The sequence below is a fragment of the Oncorhynchus nerka genome, unplaced genomic scaffold (genome assembly GCF_034236695.1).
Source record: "Oncorhynchus nerka isolate Pitt River unplaced genomic scaffold, Oner_Uvic_2.0 unplaced_scaffold_1184, whole genome shotgun sequence".
In the NCBI taxonomy this organism is placed as follows: Eukaryota; Metazoa; Chordata; class Actinopteri; order Salmoniformes; family Salmonidae; genus Oncorhynchus; species Oncorhynchus nerka.
The window spans coordinates 72501-92500 of record NW_027040142.1 but is presented as its reverse complement, the minus strand read 5'-3'; the positions used below and the strand labels follow the sequence as shown (position 1 = coordinate 92500).

Below are 20000 nucleotides of genomic sequence, written 5' to 3'. Positions count from 1 at the left end.
GGTTGGTGCATCTGTCTACTGTGAGGTGAGGGGAGGTTGGTGCTGTCTGTCTACTTTGAGGGGGGGGAGGTTGGTGCTATCTGTCTACTGTGAGGTGAGGGGAGGTTGGGGCTATCTGTCTACTTTGGGGTGAGGGGAGGGGAGGTTGGTGCTATCTGTCTACTTTGGGGTGAGGGGAGGGGAGGTTGGTGCTATCTGTCTACTGTGAGGTGAGGGGAGGGGAGGTTGGTGCTATCTGTCTACTGTGAGGTGAGGGGAGGGGAGGTTGGTGCTATCTGTCTACTGTGAGGTGAGGGGAGGTTGGTGCTATCTGTCTACTGTGAGGTGAGGGGAGGGGAGGTTGGTGCTATCTGTCTACTTTGGGGTGAGGGGAGGGGAGGTTGCTATCTGTCTACTTTGGGGTGAGGGGAGGGGAGGTTGGTGCTATCTGTCTACTGTGAGGTGAGGGGAGGTTGGTGCTATCTGTCTACTTTGGGGTGAGGGGAGGGAGGTTGGTGCTATCTGTCTACTGTGAGGTGAGGGGAGGTTGGTGCTATCTGTCTACTGTGAGGTGAGGGGAGGTTGGTGCTATCTGTCTACTGTGAGGGAGGGGGAGGTTGGTGCTGTCTGTCTACTGTGAGGGGAGGGGAGGTTGGTGCTATCTGTCTACTGTGAGGTAAGGAGGTTGGTGCTATCTGTCTACTGTGAGGTGAGGGGAGGTTGGTGCCATCTGTCTACTTTGGGGTGAGGGAGGGGAGGTTGGTGCTATCTGTCTACTGTGAGGTGAGGGGAGGTTGGTGCTATCTGTCTACTGTGAGGTGAGGGGAGGTTGGTGCTATCTGTCTACTGTGAGGTGAGGGGAGGTTGGTGCTATCTGTCTACTGTGAGGTAAGGGGAGGTTGGTGCTATCTGTCTACTGGGGTGAGGGGAGGGGAGGTTGGTGCCATCTGTCTACTGTGAGGTGAGGGGGAGGGGAGGTTGGTGCTATCTGTCTACTGTGAGGTGAGAGGGAGGTTGGTGCTATCTGTCTACTGTGAGGTGAGGGGAGGGGAGGTTGGTGCTATCTGTCTACTTTGGGGTGAGGGGAGGGGAGGTTGGTGCTATCTGTCTACTTTGGGGTGAGGGGAGGGGAGGTTGGTGCTATCTGTCTACTGTGAGGTGAGGGGAGGTTGGTGCTATCTGTCTACTTTGAGGTGAGGGGAGGGGAGGTTGGTGCTATCTGTCTACTGTGAGGGGAGGGGAGGTTGGTGCTGTCTGTCTACTGTGAGGTGAGGGGAGGTTGGTGCTATCTGTCTACTGTGAGGGGAGGGGAGGTTGGTGCTGTCTGTCTACTGTGAGGTGAGGGGAGGGTAAGGGAGGTTGGTGCTGTCTGTCTACTGTGAGGTGAGGGGAGGGGAGGTTGGTGCTGTCTGTCTACTTTGGGGTGAGGGGGGAGGTTGGTGCTATCTGTCTACTGTGAGGTGAGGGGAGGTTGGTGCTGTCTGTCTACTTTGAGGTGAGGGGAGGTTGGTGCTATCTGTCTACTTTGAGGTGAGGGGAGGTTGGTGCTGTCTGTCTACTTTGAGGTGAGGGGAGGGGAGGTTGGTGCTGTCTGTCTACTGTGAGGTGAGGGGAGGGGAGGTTGGTGCTGTCTGTCTACTGTGAGGTGAGGGGAGGGGAGGTTGGTGCTATCTGTCTACTGTGAGGTGAGGGGAGGTTGGTGCTATCTGTCTACTTTGAGGGAGGTTGGTGCTATCTGTCTACTGTGAGAGGTGAGGTTGGTGCTGTCTGTCTACTTTGAGGTGAGTGGAGGGGAGGTTGGTGCTATCTGTCTACTTTGAGGTGAGTGGAGGGGAGGTTGGTGCTATCTGTCTACTTTGAGGTGAGGGAGGGGAGGTTGGTGCTGTCTGTCTACTGTGAGGTGAGGGGAGGGGAGGTTGGTGCTATCTGTCTACTTTGAGGTGAGGGGAGGTTGGTGCTATCTGTCTACTTTGAGGGGAGGGGAGGTTGGTGCTATCTGTCTACTTTGAGGGGAGGGGAGGTTGGTGCTGTCTGTCTACTGTGAGGTGAGGGGAGGGGAGGTTGGTGCTATCTGTCTACTTTGGGGTGAGGGGAGGGGAGGTTGGTGCTATCTGTCTACTGTGAGGTGAGGGAGGTTGGTGCTATCTGTCTACTTTGGGGTGAGGGGAGGTTGGTGCTATCTGTCTACTGTGAGGTGAGGGAGGGGAGGTTGGTGCTGTCTGTCTACTTTGAGGGAGGGGAGGTTGGTGCTGTCTGTCTACTGTGAGGTGAGGGGAGGGGAGGTTGGTGCTATCTGTCTACTTTGAGGGGAGGGGAGGTTGGTGCTGTCTGTCTACTGTGAGGTGAGGGGAGGAGGTTGGTGCTATCTGTCTACTTTGGGGTGAGAGGAGGGAGGTTGGTGCTATCTGTCTACTGTGAGGTGAGGGGAGGGGAGGTTGGTGCTATCTGTCTACTTTGAGGTGAGGGGAGGGGAGGTTGGTGCTGGCTGTCTACTTTGAGGTGAGGGGAGGTTGGTGCTAGGGGAGGGGAGGTTGGTGCTGTCTGTCTACTTTGAGGGGAGGGGAGGTTGGTGCTATCTGTCTACTGTGAGGTGAGGGGAGGTTGGGGCTATCTGTCTACTTTGGGGTGAGGGGAGGAGGTTGGTGCTATCTGTCTACTTTGGGGTGAGGGGAGGGGAGGTTGGTGCTATCTGTCTACTGTGAGGTGAGGGGAGGGGAGGTTGGTGCTATCTGTCTACTGTGAGGTGAGGGGAGGGGAGGTTGGTGCTATCTGTCTACTGTGAGGTGAGGGGAGGTTGGTGCTATCTGTCTACTGTGAGGTGAGGGGAGGGGAGGTTGGTGCTATCTGTCTACTTTGGGGTGAGGGGAGGTTGGTGCTATCTGTCTACTGTGAGGTGAGGGGAGGTTGGTGCTATCTGTCTACTTTGGGGTGAGGGGAGGGGAGGTTGGTGCTATCTGTCTACTGTGAGGTGAGGGGAGGTTGGTGCTATCTGTCTACTTTGAGGGAGGGGAGGTTGGTGCTGTCTGTCTACTGTGAGGTGAGGGGAGGGAGTTTGGTGCTATCTGTCTACTTTGAGGTGAGAGGGGAGGTTGGTGCTATCTGTCTACTGTGAGGTGAGGGGAGGTTGGTGCTATCTGTCTACTGTGAGGTGAGGGAGGTGGTGCTATCTGTCTACTGTGAGGTGAGGAGGTTGGTGCTATCTGTCTACTGTGAGGGAGGTTGGTGCTGTCTGTCTACTGTGAGGGAGGGGAGGTTGGTGCTATCTGTCTACTGTGAGGTAAGGGAGGTTGATCTGTCTACTGTGGAGGGGAGGGAGGTTGGTGCCATCTGTCTACTTTGGGGTGAGGAGGGGAGGTTGGTGCTATCTGTCTACTGTGAGGTGAGGGGAGGTGGTGCTATCTGTCTACTGTGAGGTGAGGGAGGTTGGTGCTATCTGTCTACTTTGAGGTGAGGGGAGGTTGGTGCTATCTGTCTACTTTGAGGTGAGGGGAGGGGAGGTTGGTGCTGTCTGTCTACTGTGAGGTGAGGGAGGGGAGGTTGGTGCTGTCTGTCTACTGTGAGGTGAGGGAGGTTGGTGCTATCTGTCTACTTTGAGTGGAGGGGAGGTTGGTGCTGTCTGTCTACTTTGGGGTGAGGGAGGTTGGTGCTATCTGTCTACTTTGGGGTGAGGGGAGGGGAGGTTGGTGCTATCTGTCTACTTTGAGGGAGGAGAGGTTGGTGCTATCTGTCTACTTTGAGGGGAGGGGAGGTTGGTGCTATCTGTCTACTGTGAGGTGAGGGAGGTTGGTGCTGTCTGTCTACTTTGAGGGGAGGGGAGGTTGGTGCTATCTGTCTACTGTGAGGTGAGGGGAGTTTGGGGCATCTGTCTACTTTGGGGTGAGGGGAGGAGGTTGGTGCTATCTGTCTACTTTGGGGTGAGGGGAGGGGAGGTTGGTGCTGTCTGTCTACTGTGAGGTGAGGGAGGGGAGGTTGGTGCTATCTGTCTACTTTGAGGTGAGGTGAGGGGAGGTTGGTGCTATCTGTCTACTGTGAGGTGAGGGGAGGGGAGGTTGGTGCTATCTGTCTACTGTGAGGTGAGGGGAGGTTGGTGCTATCTGTCTACTTTGAGGGGAGGTTGGTGCTATCTGTCTACTGTGAGGTGAGGTGAGGTTGGTGCTGTCTGTCTACTTTGAGGTGAGTGGAGGGGAGGTTGGTGCTATCTGTCTACTTTGAGGGGAGGGGAGGTTGGTGCCCTGTCTACTGTGAGGTGAGGGGAGGGGAGGTTGGTGCTATCTGTCTACTTTGAGGTGAGGGGAGGTTGGTGCTATCTGTCTACTTTGAGGGAGGTTGGTGCTATCTGTCTACTGTGAGGTGAGGTGAGGTTGGTGCTGTCTGTCTACTTTGAGGTGAGTGGAGGGGAGGTTGGTGCTATCTGTCTACTTTGAGGGAGGAGGTTGGTGCTGTCTGTCTACTGTGAGGTGAGGGGAGGGAGGTTGGTGCTATCTGTCTACTTTGAGGTGAGGGAGGTTGGTGCTATCTGTCTACTTTGAGGGGAGGGGAGGTTGGTGCTATCTGTCTACTTTGAGGGGAGGAGGTTGGTGCTGTCTGTCTACTGTGAGGTGAGGGAGGGAGGTTGGTGCTATCTGTCTACTTTGGGGTGAGGGAGGGGAGGTTGGTGCTATCTGTCTACTGTGAGGTGAGGGGAGGTTGGTGCTATCTGTCTACTTTGGGGTGAGGGGAGGTTGGTGCTATCTGTCTACTGTGAGGTGAGGGGAGGGGAGGTTGGTGCTGTCTGTCTACTTTGAGGGGAGGGGAGGTTGGTGCTGTCTGTCTACTGTGAGGTGAGGGGAGGTTGGTGCTATCTGTCTACTTTGAGGGGAGGGGAGGTTGGTGCTGTCTGTCTACTGTGAGGTGAGGGGAGGGGAGGTTGGTGCTATCTGTCTACTTTGGGGTGAGGGGAGGGGAGGTTGGTGCTATCTGTCTACTTTGGGGTGAGGGGAGGGGGAGGTTGGTGCTATCTGTCTACTGTGAGGTGAGGGGAGGTTGGTGCTATCTGTCTACTTTGGGGTGAGGGGAGGGGAGGTTGGTGCTATCTGTCTACTTTGAGGGGAGGGGAGGTTGGTGCTATCTGTCTACTGTGAGGGGAGGGAGGGGAGGTGGTGCTATCTGTCTACTGTGAGGGAGGGGAGGGGAGGTGGTGCTATCTGTCTACTGAGGGGGGAGGGGTGCTGTCTGTCTAGTGAGTTGGTGCTATCTGTCTACTTTGGGGTGAGGGAGGGGAGGTTGGTGCTATCTGTCTACTTTGGGGTGAGGGGAGGGGAGGTTGGTGCTATCTGTCTACTGTGAGGTGATTGGAGGTTGGTGCTATCTGTCTACTTTGGGGTGAGGGGAGGGGAGGTTGGTGCTATCTGTCTACTTTGAGGGGAGGGGAGGTTGGTGCTATCTGTCTACTGTGAGGTGAGTGGAGGGGAGGTTGGTGCTATCTGTCTACTGTGAGGTGAGGGGAGGGGAGGTTGGTGCTATCTGTCTACTTTGGGGTGAGGGGAGGTTGGTGCTATCTGTTTGGAGATGATACGAATTAGTCACACCAAGAGACAGTTTGTAGCCTCTGTCTCTGTCTCTGTCCTACAGGTGACACGACCTCTTAGTCACACCAAGAGACAGTTTGTAGCCTCTAAGTAACTCTGTCTCTGTCTCTGTCTCTGTCTCTGTCTCTGTCCTACAGGTGACACGACCTCTTAGTCACACCAAGAGACAGTTTGATGTGGAGGAGGAGGGTGTTGACAAGCTGGCTCTGAGGTGAGTCTGTGTGTCTATGTGTCTGTGTGTGTTTCACAGGTCTACACACAAATAGAGAGTGTGTGTGTTGTGACTCTATCTCTATGTATGCAGGGTTGACCTGTGGAATGCAAGTAACCTGAAGTTTGGGGATGAGTTCCTGGGAGGGGTCAGAGTTCCTCTGAGGGCCCTGGGACAGGCTGGGGTCCACGACGCATGGTGAGACATGACAACATGTTGGATATCTGTCTGTCTGTCTGTCTGTCTGTCTGTCTGTCTGTCTGTCTGTCTGTCTCTGTCTGGTTCCACAACGCATGGTGAGACATGACAACATCTACAGTATCTCTCTTTTTTCACTCCTTACCTTTCTCTCCCCCTCTCTCTCCATCCTCCCCTCCTTCCTTCCTCTCTCTCTCTTTCTCTCTCCGTCCTCCCTCCTCTCTCCATCCTCCTCTCCCCCTATCTCTCCATCCTCCCATCATCTCTCTCTCCATCCTCCCCCTTCTCTCCATCCTCCCCCTTCTCTCCATCCTCTCCTCCCTCTTTCTTTCTCCATCCTCCTTTTCTCTCATCCTCACTCTCTCCATCTTCCTCTCTCTCTTTCTCTCCATCCTCCTTTCTCTCTCTCTCCATCCTCCTCTCTCTCATCCTCCCCTCCCTCCTCTCTCTCTCTCTCCATCCTCCCCTCCTCATCTCTCTCTCCATCCTCCTCTCTCTCTCTCTCCTCTGTCTCCATCCTCTCCTCCTCTCTCTCTCTCTCCATCCTCCCCTCCTCTCTCTCTCCATCCTCCCCTCCTCTCTCTCTCTCTCCATCCTCCCCTCCTCTCTCTCTCTCCATCCTCCCCTCCTCTCTCTCTCTCCATCCTCCCCTCCTCCCTAGGTACTTTCTGCAGCCCAGGGATAACGGAGGGAAGCCGGTGAAATGGATGAGTTGGGTTCTCTTCGTTTAAACATTGTTTACACTGAGGACCATGTGTTCCCCTCTCTGACCACTACGGCCCTCTGAGAGACCTGATGTTGACCTCGGCTGACGTAAAGGTGAGGGGGGGGTACTGTAGATACCTAATGCAAAGGGGAGGGGGTACTGTAGATACCTAATGTAAAGGGGAGGGGGGTACTGTAGATACCTAATGTAAAGGGGGGGGGGTACTGTAGATACCTAATGTAAAGGGGAGGGGGTACTGTAGATACCTAATGTAAAGGGGGTACTGTAGATACCTAATGTAAAGGGGGGTACTGTAGATACCTAATGTAAAGGGGGGTACTGTAGATACCTAATGTAAAGGGGGGTACTGTAGATACCTAATGTAAAGGGGGTACTGTAGATACCTAATGTAAAGGGGGGTACTGTAGATACCTAATGTAAAGGGGGTACTGTAGATACCTAATGTAAAGGGGGGGTACTGTAGATACCTAATGTAAAGGGGGGTACTGTAGATACCTAATGTAAAGGGGGTACTGTAGATACCTAATGTAAAGGGGGGTACTGTAGATACCTAATGTAAAGGGGGGTACTGTAGATACCTAATGTAAAGGGGGGTACTGTAGATACCTAATGTAAAGGGGGGGGGTACTGTAGATACCTAATGTAAAGGGGGGGTACTGTAGATACCTAATGTAAAGGGGGGTACTGTAGATACCTAATGTAAAGGGGGGGGTACTGTAGATACCTAATGTAAAGGGGGTACTGTAGATACCTAATGTAAAGGGGGGTACTGTAGATACCTAATGTAAAGGGGGGTACTGTAGATACCTAATGTAAAGGGGGTACTGTAGATACCTAATGTAAAGGGGGGGTACTGTAGATACCTAATGTAAAGGGGGGGTACTGTAGATACCTAATGTAAAGGGGGTACTGTAGATACCTAATGTAAAGGGGGTACTGTAGATACCTAATGTAAAGGGGGTACTGTAGATACCTAATGTAAAGGGGGGGGGTACTGTAGATACCTAATGTAAAGGGGGTACTGTAGATACCTAATGTAAAGGGGGTACTGTAGATACCTAATGTAAAGGGGGGTACTGTAGATACCTAATGTAAAGGGGGGTACTGTAGATACCTAATGTAAAGGGGGGTACTGTAGATACCTAATGTAAAGGGGGGTACTGTAGATACCTAATGTAAAGGGGGGGTACTGTAGATACCTAATGTAAAGGGGGGTACTGTAGATACCTAATGTAAAGGGGGGTACTGTAGATACCTAATGTAAAGGGGGGTACTGTAGATACCTAATGTAAAGGGGGGTACTGTAGATACCTAATGTAAAGGGGGGGTACTGTAGATACCTAATGTAAAGGGGGTACTGTAGATACCTAATGTAAAGGGGGGTACTGTAGATACCTAATGTAAAGGGGGTACTGTAGATACCTAATGTAAAGGGGGGTACTGTAGATACCTAATGTAAAGGGGGTACTGTAGATACCTAATGTAAAGGGGGTACTGTAGATACCTAATGTAAAGGGGGGTACTGTAGATACCTAATGTAAAGGGGGGTACTGTAGATACCTAATGTAAAGGGGGGTACTGTAGATACCTAATGTAAAGGGGGTACTGTAGATACCTAATGTAAAGGGGGGTACTGTAGATACCTAATGTAAAGGGGGTACTGTAGATACCTAATGTAAAGGGGGGTACTGTAGATACCTAATGTAAAGGGGGGTACTGTAGATACCTAATGTAAAGGGGGGGGTACTGTAGATACCTAATGTAAAGGGGGGTACTGTAGATACCTAATGTAAAGGGGGGGGTACTGTAGATACCTAATGTAAAGGGGGTACTGTAGATACCTAATGTAAAGGGGGTACTGTAGATACCTAATGTAAAGGGGGGTACTGTAGATACCTAATGTAAAGGGGGGTACTGTAGATACCTAATGTAAAGGGGGTACTGTAGATACCTAATGTAAAGGGGGGTACTGTAGATACCTAATGTAAAGGGGGGTACTGTAGATACCTAATGTAAAGGGGGGGGTACTGTAGATACCTAATGTAAAGGGGGTACTGTAGATACCTAATGTAAAGGGGGGTACTGTAGATACCTAATGTAAAGGGGGTACTGTAGATACCTAATGTAAAGGGGGGGTACTGTAGATACCTAATGTAAAGGGGGTACTGTAGATACCTAATGTAAAGGGGGGTACTGTAGATACCTAATGTAAAGGGGGGTACTGTAGATACCTAATGTAAAGGGGGTACTGTAGATACCTAATGTAAAGGGGGGTACTGTAGATACCTAATGTAAAGGGGGGTACTGTAGATACCTAATGTAAAGGGGGTACTGTAGATACCTAATGTAAAGGGGGGGGTACTGTAGATACCTAATGTAAAGGGGGGTACTGTAGATACCTAATGTAAAGGGGGGTACTGTAGATACCTAATGTAAAGGGGGTACTGTAGATACCTAATGTAAAGGGGGGTACTGTAGATACCTAATGTAAAGGGGGGTACTGTAGATACCTAATGTAAAGGGGGGTACTGTAGATACCTAATGTAAAGGGGGGTACTGTAGATACCTAATGTAAAGGGGGGTACTGTAGATACCTAATGTAAAGGGGGTACTGTAGATACCTAATGTAAAGGGGGGGTACTGTAGATACCTAATGTAAAGGGGGGGGTACTGTAGATACCTAATGTAAAGGGGGGTACTGTAGATACCTAATGTAAAGGGGGTACTGTAGATACCTAATGTAAAGGGGGGTACTGTAGATACCTAATGTAAAGGGGGTACTGTAGATACCTAATGTAAAGGGGGTACTGTAGATACCTAATGTAAAGGGGGGTACTGTAGATACCTAATGTAAAGGGGGTACTGTAGATACCTAATGTAAAGGGGGTACTGTAGATACCTAATGTAAAGGGGGGTACTGTAGATACCTAATGTAAAGGGGGTACTGTAGATACCTAATGTAAAGGGGGGTACTGTAGATACCTAATGTAAAGGGGGTACTGTAGATACCTAATGTAAAGGGGGGTACTGTAGATACCTAATGTAAAGGGGGGTACTGTAGATACCTAATGTAAAGGGGGGTACTGTAGATACCTAATGTAAAGGGGGTACTGTAGATACCTAATGTAAAGGGGGGTACTGTAGATACCTAATGTAAAGGGGGGTACTGTAGATACCTAATGTAAAGGGGGTACTGTAGATACCTAATGTAAAGGGGGGTACTGTAGATACCTAATGTAAAGGGGGTACTGTAGATACCTAATGTAAAGGGGGGGTACTGTAGATACCTAATGTAAAGGGGGGTACTGTAGATACCTAATGTAAAGGGGGTACTGTAGATACCTAATGTAAAGGGGGTACTGTAGATACCTAATGTAAAGGGGGGGTACTGTAGATACCTAATGTAAAGGGGGTACTGTAGATACCTAATGTAAAGGGGGGGTACTGTAGATACCTAATGTAAAGGGGGGTACTGTAGATACCTAATGTAAAGGGGGGTACTGTAGATACCTAATGTAAAGGGGGGGGTACTGTAGATACCTAATGTAAAGGGGGGTACTGTAGATACCTAATGTAAAGGGGGGTACTGTAGATACCTAATGTAAAGGGGGTACTGTAGATACCTAATGTAAAGGGGGGTACTGTAGATACCTAATGTAAAGGGGGGTACTGTAGATACCTAATGTAAAGGGGGGGTACTGTAGATACCTAATGTAAAGGGGGGTACTGTAGATACCTAATGTAAAGGGGGGTACTGTAGATACCTAATGTAAAGGGGGGTACTGTAGATACCTAATGTAAAGGGGGGGGTACTGTAGATACCTAATGTAAAGGGGGGTACTGTAGATACCTAATGTAAAGGGGGTACTGTAGATACCTAATGTAAAGGGGGTACTGTAGATACCTAATGTAAAGGGGGGTACTGTAGATACCTAATGTAAAGGGGGTACTGTAGATACCTAATGTAAAGGGGGGGTACTGTAGATACCTAATGTAAAGGGGGGGTACTGTAGATACCTAATGTAAAGGGGGGGTACTGTAGATACCTAATGTAAAGGGGGGATACTGTAGATACCTAATGTAAAGGGGGGGTACTGTAGATACCTAATGTAAAGGGGGGGTACTGTAGATACCTAATGTAAAGGGGGTACTGTAGATACCTAATGTAAAGGGGGGTACTGTAGATACCTAATGTAAAGGGGGTACTGTAGATACCTAATGTAAAGGGGGTACTGTAGATACCTAATGTAAAGGGGGGTACTGTAGATACCTAATGTAAAGGGGGGGTACTGTAGATACCTAATGTAAAGGGGGGGTACTGTAGATACCTAATGTAAAGGGGGGGTACTGTAGATACCTAATGTAAAGGGGAGGGGTACTGTAGATACCCTAATGTAAAGGGGGGGGGTACTGTAGATACCTAATGTAAAGGGGGGTACTGTAGATACCTAATGTAAAGGGGGGTACTGTAGATACCTAATGTAAAGGGGGGGGGGTACTGTAGATACCTAATGTAAAGGGGGGGGTACTGTAGATACCTAATGTAAAGGGGGGTACTGTAGATACCTAATGTAAAGGGGGGTACTGTAGATACCTAATGTAAAGGGGGGGGATACTGTAGATACCTAATGTAAAGGGGGGGGGGGTACTGTAGATACCTAATGTAAAGGGGGGTACTGTAGATACCTAATGTAAAGGGGGGGTACTGTATATTGTTTTAATGTGTTTCCCTCCCAGCCGGTGTCGGCATCAGCCGCTCATATCCTCGGGGAGGTCTGCCGGGAGAAACAGGAAGCAGCGATCCCATTGGTCCGTCTGTTCCTTCACTATGGAAACATCCTGCCTTTCCTCAGTGCCGTCGCCCACGCAGAGGTCAACCGTACACAGTGAGAACACACACACACACACACACACACACATACACACATAGAGGTCAACCTCACACACTCTTTAAGAAAAGGGTTCCAAAAGGGTTCTGTCCCTATAGGAGAACCTTTTTGGGTTCCAGGTAGTACCCGCTGTGGAAATGGTTCTACCTGAAACCAAGAAGGGTTCTCCTATGGGGACAGCCGAAGAACCTTTTAGGTTCGAGATAGCACCTTTTATTCTAAGAGTGCACAGTAAGATAGACACACACACATACACTCACACACACACACAGGTCAAACGCACCCACGACTGACCACCAACCTAGACTCAGTACTGACCACCAACCTAGACTCAGTACTGACCACCAACCTAGACTCAGTACTGACCACCAACCTAGACTCAGTACTGACCACCAATCTCAGTACTGACCACCAACCTAGACTCAGTACTGACCACCAACCTAGACTCAGTACTGACCACCAACCTAGACTCAGTACTGACCACCAACCTAGACTCAGTACTGACCACCAACCTAGACTCAGTACTGACCACCAACCTAGACTCAGTACTGACCACCAACCTAGACTCAGTACTGACCACCATAGACTCAGTACTGACCACCAACCTAGACTCAGTACTGACCACCATCTCAGTACTGACCACCAACCTAGACTCAGTACTGACCACCAACCTAGACTCAGTACTGACCACCATCTCAGTACTGACCACCAACCTAGACTCAGTACTGACCACCATCTCAGTACTGACCACCAACCTAGACTCAGTACTGACCACCAACCTAGACTCAGTACTGACCACCAACCTAGACTCAGTACTGACCACCAACCTAGACTCAGTACTGACCACCATCTCAGTACTGACCACCAACCTAGACTCAGTACTGACCACCAACCTCTCAGTACTGACCACCAACCTAGACTCAGTACTGACCACCAACCTAGACTCAGTACTGACCACCATCTCAGTACTGACCACCAACCTAGACTCAGTACTGACCACCAACCTAGACTCAGTACTGACCACCATCTCAGTACTGACCACCAACCTAGACTCAGTACTGACCACCAACCTAGACTCAGTACTGACCACCAACCTAGACTCAGTACTGACCACCAACCTAGACTCAGTACTGACCACCAACCTAGACTCAGTACTGACCACCAACCTAGACTCAGTACTGACCACCAACCTAGACTCAGTACTGACCACCAACCTAGACTCAGTACTGACCACCATCCAGACTCTGACCACCAACCTAGACTCAGTACTGACCATCAACCTAGACTCAGTACTGACCACCAACCTAGACTCAGTACTGACCATCAACCTAGACTCAGTACTGACCACCAACCTAGACTCAGTACTGACCACCATCCTAGACTCAGTACTGACCACCAACCTAGACTCAGTACTGACCACCAACCTAGACTCAGTACTGACCACCAACCTAGACTCAGTACTGACCACCAACCTAGACTCAGTACTGACCACCAACCTAGACTCAGTACTGACCACCAACCTAGACTCAATACTGACCACCAACCTAGACTCAGTACTGACCACCAACCTAGACTCAGTACTGACCACCATCTCAGTACTGACCACCAACCTAGACTCAGTACTGACCACCATCTCAGTACTGACCACCAACCTAGACTCAGTACTGACCACCAACCTAGACTCAGTACTGACCACCAACCTAGACTCAGTACTGACCACCAACCTAGACTCAGTACTGACCACCATCTCAGTACTGACCACCAACCTAGACTCAGTACTGACCACCAACCTAGACTCAGTACTGACCACCAACCTAGACTCAGTACTGACCACCAACCTAGACTCAGTACTGACCACCATCTCAGTACTGACCACCAACCTAGACTCAGTACTGACCACCAACCCAGACCAGTCCTAGACTCAGTACTGACCACCATCTCAGTACTGACCACCAACCTAGACTCAGTACTGACCACCAACCTAGACTCAGTACTGACCACCAACTAGACTCAGTACTGACCACCAACCTAGACTCAGTACTGACCACCAACCTAGACTCAGTACTGACCACCAACCTAGACTCAGTACTGACCACCAACCTAGACTCAGTACTGACCACCAACCTAGACTCAATACTGACCACCAACCTAGACTCAGTACTGACCACCATCACAGTACTGACCACCAACCTAGACTCAGTACTGACCATCAACCTAGACTCAGTACTGACCACCAACCTAGACTCAATACTGACCACCAACCTAGACTCAGTACTGACCACCAACCTAGACTCAATACTGACCACCAACCTAGACTCAGTACTGACCACCAACCTAGACTCAGTACTGACCACCAACCTAGACTCAGTACTGACCACCATCACAGTACTGACCACCAACCTAGACTCAGTACTGACCACCATCCTAGACTCAGTACTGACCACCAACCTAGACTCAGTACTGACCACCAACCTAGACTCAGTACTGACCACCAACCTAGACTCAGTACTGACCACCAACCTAGACTCAGTACTGACCACCAACCTAGACTCAATACTGACCACCAACCTAGACTCAGTACTGACCATCAACCTAGACTCAGTACTGACCACCAACCTAGACTCAATACTGACCACCAACCTAGACTCAGTACTGACCACCATCCTAGACTCAGTACTGACCACCAACCTAGACTCAGTACTGACCACCAACCTAGACTCAGTACTGACCACCAACCTAGACTCAGTACTGACCACCAACCTAGACTCAGTACTGACCACCATCCTAGACTCAGTACTGACCACCAACCTAGACTCAGTACTGACCATCAACCTAGACTCAGTACTGACCACCAACCTAGACTCAGTACTGACCACCATCTCAGTACTGACCACCATCACAGTACTGACCACCAAGCTAGACTCAGTACTGACCACCAACCTAGACTCAGTACTGACCACCATCCTAGACTCAGTACTGACCATCAACCTAGACTCAGTACTGACCATCAACCTAGACTCAGTACTGACCACCATCACAGTACTGACCACCAACCTAGACTCAGTACTGACCACCATCACAGTACTGACCACCAACCTAGACTCAGTACTGACCACCATCTCAGTACTGACCACCAACCTAGACTCAGTACTGACCACCATCACAGTACTGACCACCAACCTAGACTCAGTACTGACCACCATCCTAGACTCAGTACTGACCACCATCTCAGTACTGACCCCCAACCTAGACTCAGTACTGACCACCATCTCAGTACTGACCACCAACCTAGACTCAGTACTGACCACCAACCTAGACTCAGTACTGACCACCAACCTAGACTCAGTACTGACCACCAACCTAGACTCAGTACTGACCACCATCTCAGTACTGACCACCAACCTAGACTCAGTACTGACCACCAACCTAGACTCAGTACTGACCACCAACCTAGACTCAGTACTGACCACCAACCTAGACTCAGTACTGACCACCATCTCAGTACTGACCACCAACCTAGACTCAGTACTGACCACCAACCTAGACTCAGTACTGACCACCATCTCAGTACTGACCACCAACCTAGACTCAGTACTGACCACCATCCTAGACTCAGTACTGACCACCAACCTAGACTCAGTACTGACCACCAACCTAGACTCAGTACTGACCACCAACCTAGACTCAGTACTGACCACCAACCTAGACTCAGTACTGACCATCAACCTAGACTCAGTACTGACCACCAACCTAGACTCAATACTGACCACCAACCTAGACTCAGTACTGACCACCAACCTAGACTCAGTACTGACCACCAACCTAGACTCAGTACTGACCACCAACCTAGACTCAGTACTGACCACCAACCTAGACTCAGTACTGACCACCATCACAGTACTGACCACCAACCTAGACTCAGTACTGACCACCATCCTAGACTCAGTACTGACCACCAACCTAGACTCAGTACTGACCACCAACCTAGACTCAGTACTGACCACCAACCTAGACTCAGTACTGACCACCAACCTAGACTCAGTACTGACCACCAACCTAGACTCAGTACTGACCACCAACCTAGACTCAGTACTGACCACCAACCTAGACTCAGTACTGACCACCAACCTAGACTCAGTACTGACCACCATCCTAGACTCAGTACTGACCACCAACCTAGACTCAGTACTGACCACCAACCTAGACTCAGTACTGACCACCAACCTAGACTCAGTACTGACCACCATCTCAGTACTGACCACCATCACAGTACTGACCACCAACCTAGACTCAGTACTGACCACCAACCTAGACTCAGTACTGACCACCATCCTAGACTCAGTACTGACCACCAACCTAGACTCAGTACTGACCACAACCTAGACTCAGTACTGACCACCATCACCAGTACTGACCACCAACCTAGACTCAGTACTGACCACCAACCTAGACTCAGTACTGACCACCAACCTAGACTCAGTACTGACCACCAACCTAGACTCAGTACTGACCACCAACCTAGACTCAGTACTGACCACCAACCTAGACTCAGTACTGACCACCAACCTAGACTCAGTACTGACCACCAACCTAGACTCAGACTGACCACCATCACCATCACAGTACTGACCACCAACCTAGACTCAGTACTGACCACCAACCTAGACTCAGTACTGACCACCAACCTAGACTCAGTACTGACCACCATCAGACTCAGTACTGACCACCAACCTAGACTCAGTACTGACCACCATCACAGTACTGACCATCAACCTAGACTCAGTACTGACCACCAACCTAGACTCAGTACTGACCACCAACCTAGACTCAGTACTGACCACCAACCCAGACTCAGTACTGACCACCATCCAGTAGACAGTACTGACCACCAACCTAGACTCAGTACTGACCACCAACCTAGACTCAGTACTGACCACCAACCTAGACTCAGTACTGACCACCATCTCAGTACTGACCACCATCAGTACTGACCACCAACCTAGACTCAGTACTGACCACCAACCTAGACTCAGTACTGACCACCATCCTAGACTCAGTACTGACCACCAACCTAGACTCAGTACTGACCACCAACAGACTCAGTACTGACCACCAACCTAGACTCAGTACTGACCACCAACCTAGACTCAGTACTGACCACCAACCTAGACTCAGTACTGACCACCAACCTAGACTCAGTACTGACCACCATCCTAGACTCAGTACTGACCACCAACCTAGACTCAGTACTGACCACCAACCTAGACTCAGTACTGACCACCATCACAGTACTGACCACCAACCTAGACTCAGTACTGACCACCATCACAGTACTGACCACCAACCTAGACTCAGTACTGTCCACCATCTCAGTACTGACCACCAACCTAGACTCAGTACTGACCACCATCTCAGTACTGACCACCAACCTAGACTCAGTACTGACCATCAACCTAGACTCAGTACTGACCACCAACCTAGACTCAGTACTGACCACCAACCTAGACTCAGTACTGACCACCAACCTAGACTCAGTACTGACCACCATCTCAGTACTGACCACCATCCTAGACCACCATCTCAGTACTGACCACCAACCTAGACTCAGTACTGACCACAACCTAGACTCAGTACTGACCACCAACCTAGACTCAGTACTGACCACCAACATAGACTCAGTACTGACCACCATCACAGTACTGACCACCAACCTAGACTCAGTACTGACCACCATCACAGTACTGACCACCAACCTAGACTCAGTACTGACCACCATCTCAGTACTGACCACCAACCTAGACTCAGTACTGACCACCAACCTAGACTCAGTACTGACCACCAACCTAGACTCAGTACTGACCACCAACCTAGACTCAGTACTGACCACCAACCTAGACTCAGTACTGACCACCAACCTAGACTCAGTACTGACCACCATCACAGTACTGACCACCAACCTAGACTCAGTACTGACCACCATCCTAGACTCAGTACTGACCACCATCTCAGTACTGACCACCATCAGTACTGACCACCCACCTAGACTCAGTACTGACCACCATCACAGTACTGACCACCAACCTAGACTCAGTACTGACCACCATCTCAGTACTGACCACCAACCTAGACTCAGTACTGACCACCAACCTAGACTCAGTACTGACCACCATCCTAGACTCAGTACTGACCACCAACCTAGACTCAGTACTGACCATCAACCTAGACTCAGTACTGACCACCAACCTCTCAGTACTGACCACCATCTCAGTACTGACCACCATCACAGTACTGACCACCAACCTAGACTCAGTACTGACCACCATCCTAGACTCAGTACTGACCATCAACCTAGACTCAGTACTGACCATCAACCTAGACTCAGTACTGACCACCATCACAGTACTGACCACCATCCTAGACTCAGTACTGACCACCAACCTAGACTCAGTACTGACCATCAACCTAGACTCAGTACTGACCACCAAGCTAGACTCAGTACTGACCACCAACCTAGACTCAGTACTGACCACCAACCTAGACTCAGTACTGACCACCAACCTAGACTCAGTACTGACCACCATCACAGTACTGACCACCAACCTAGACTCAGTACTGACCACCATCACAGTACTGACCACCAACCTAGACTCAGTACTGTCCACCATCTCAGTACTGACCACCAACCTAGACTCAGTACTGACCACCATCTCAGTACTGACCACCAACCTAGACTCAGTACTGACCATCAACCTAGACTCAGTACTGACCACCAACCTAGACTCAGTACTGACCACCAACCTAGACTCAGTACTGACCACCAACCTAGACTCAGTACTGACCACCATCTCAGTACTGACCACCATCTCAGTACTGACCACCATCTCAGTACTGACCACCAACCTAGACTCAGTACTGACCATCAACCTAGACTCAGTACTGACCACCAACCTAGACTCAGTACTGACCACCAACATAGACTCAGTACTGACCACCATCACAGTACTGACCACCAACCTAGACTCAGTACTGACCACCATCACAGTACTGACCACCAACCTAGACTCAGTACTGACCACCATCTCAGTACTGACCACCAACCTAGACTCAGTACTGACCACCAACCTAGACTCAGTACTGACCACCAACCTAGACTCAGTACTGACCATCAACCTAGACTCAGTACTGACCACCAACCTAGACTCAGTACTGACCACCAACCTAGACTCAGTACTGACCACCATCACAGTACTGACCACCAACCTAGACTCAGTACTGACCACCATCCTAGACTCAGTACTGACCACCATCTCAGTACTGACCACCATCACAGTACTGACCACCAACCTAGACTCAGTACTGACCACCATCACAGTACTGACCACCAACCTAGACTCAGTACTGACCACCATCTCAGTACTGACCACCAACCTAGACTCAGTACTGACCACCAACCTAGACTCAGTACTGACCACCATCTCAGTACTGACCACCAACCTAGACTCAGTACTGACCACCATCCTAGACTCAGTACTGACCACCAACCTAGACTCAGTACTGACCACCAACCTAGACTCAGTACTGACCACCAACCTAGACTCAGTACTGACCACCATCCTAGACTCAGTACTGACCACCATCCTAGACTCAGTACTGACCACCAACCTAGACTCAGTACTGACCACCATCACAGTACTGACCACCAACCTAGACTCAGTACTGACCATCAACCTAGACTCAGTACTGACCACCATCTCAGTACTGACCACCAACCTAGACTCAGTACTGACCACCATCTCAGTACTGACCACCATCTCAGTACTGACCACCAACCTAGACTCAGTACTGACCACCATCTCAGTACTGACCACCATCTCAGTACTGACCACCAACCTAGACTCAGTACTGACCACCAACCTAGACTCAGTACTGACCATCAACCTAGACTCAGTACTGACCACCAACCTAGACTCAGTACTGACCACCAACCTAGACTCAGTACTGACCATCAACCTAGACTCAGTACTGACCACCAACCTAGACTCAGTACTGACCACCATCACAGTACTGACCACCAACCTAGACTCAGTACTGACCACCATCCTAGACTCAGTACTGACCACCATCTCAGTACTGACCACCATCACAGTACTGACCACCCACCTAGACTCAGTACTGACCACCATCACAGTACTGACCACCAACCTAGACTCAGTACTGACCACCAAACCTAGACTCAGTACTGACCATCTCACAGTACTGACCACCAACCTAGACTCAGTACTGACCACCAACCTAGACTCAGTACTGACCACCAACCTAGACTCAGTACTGACCATCAACCTAGACTCAGTACTGAACACCAACCTAGACTCAGTACTGACCACCAACCTAGACTCAGTACTGACCACCATCAGACAGTACTGACCACC

The 20000-nt window shown here is 50.0% G+C and overlaps 1 pseudogene; it reads left to right on the top strand.

Moving 5' to 3' along the window:
* LOC135569175 (ras GTPase-activating protein 3-like) overlaps positions 1 to 20000 on the top strand; it is a 115213-nt pseudogene that overhangs the window by 27595 nt on the left and 67618 nt on the right.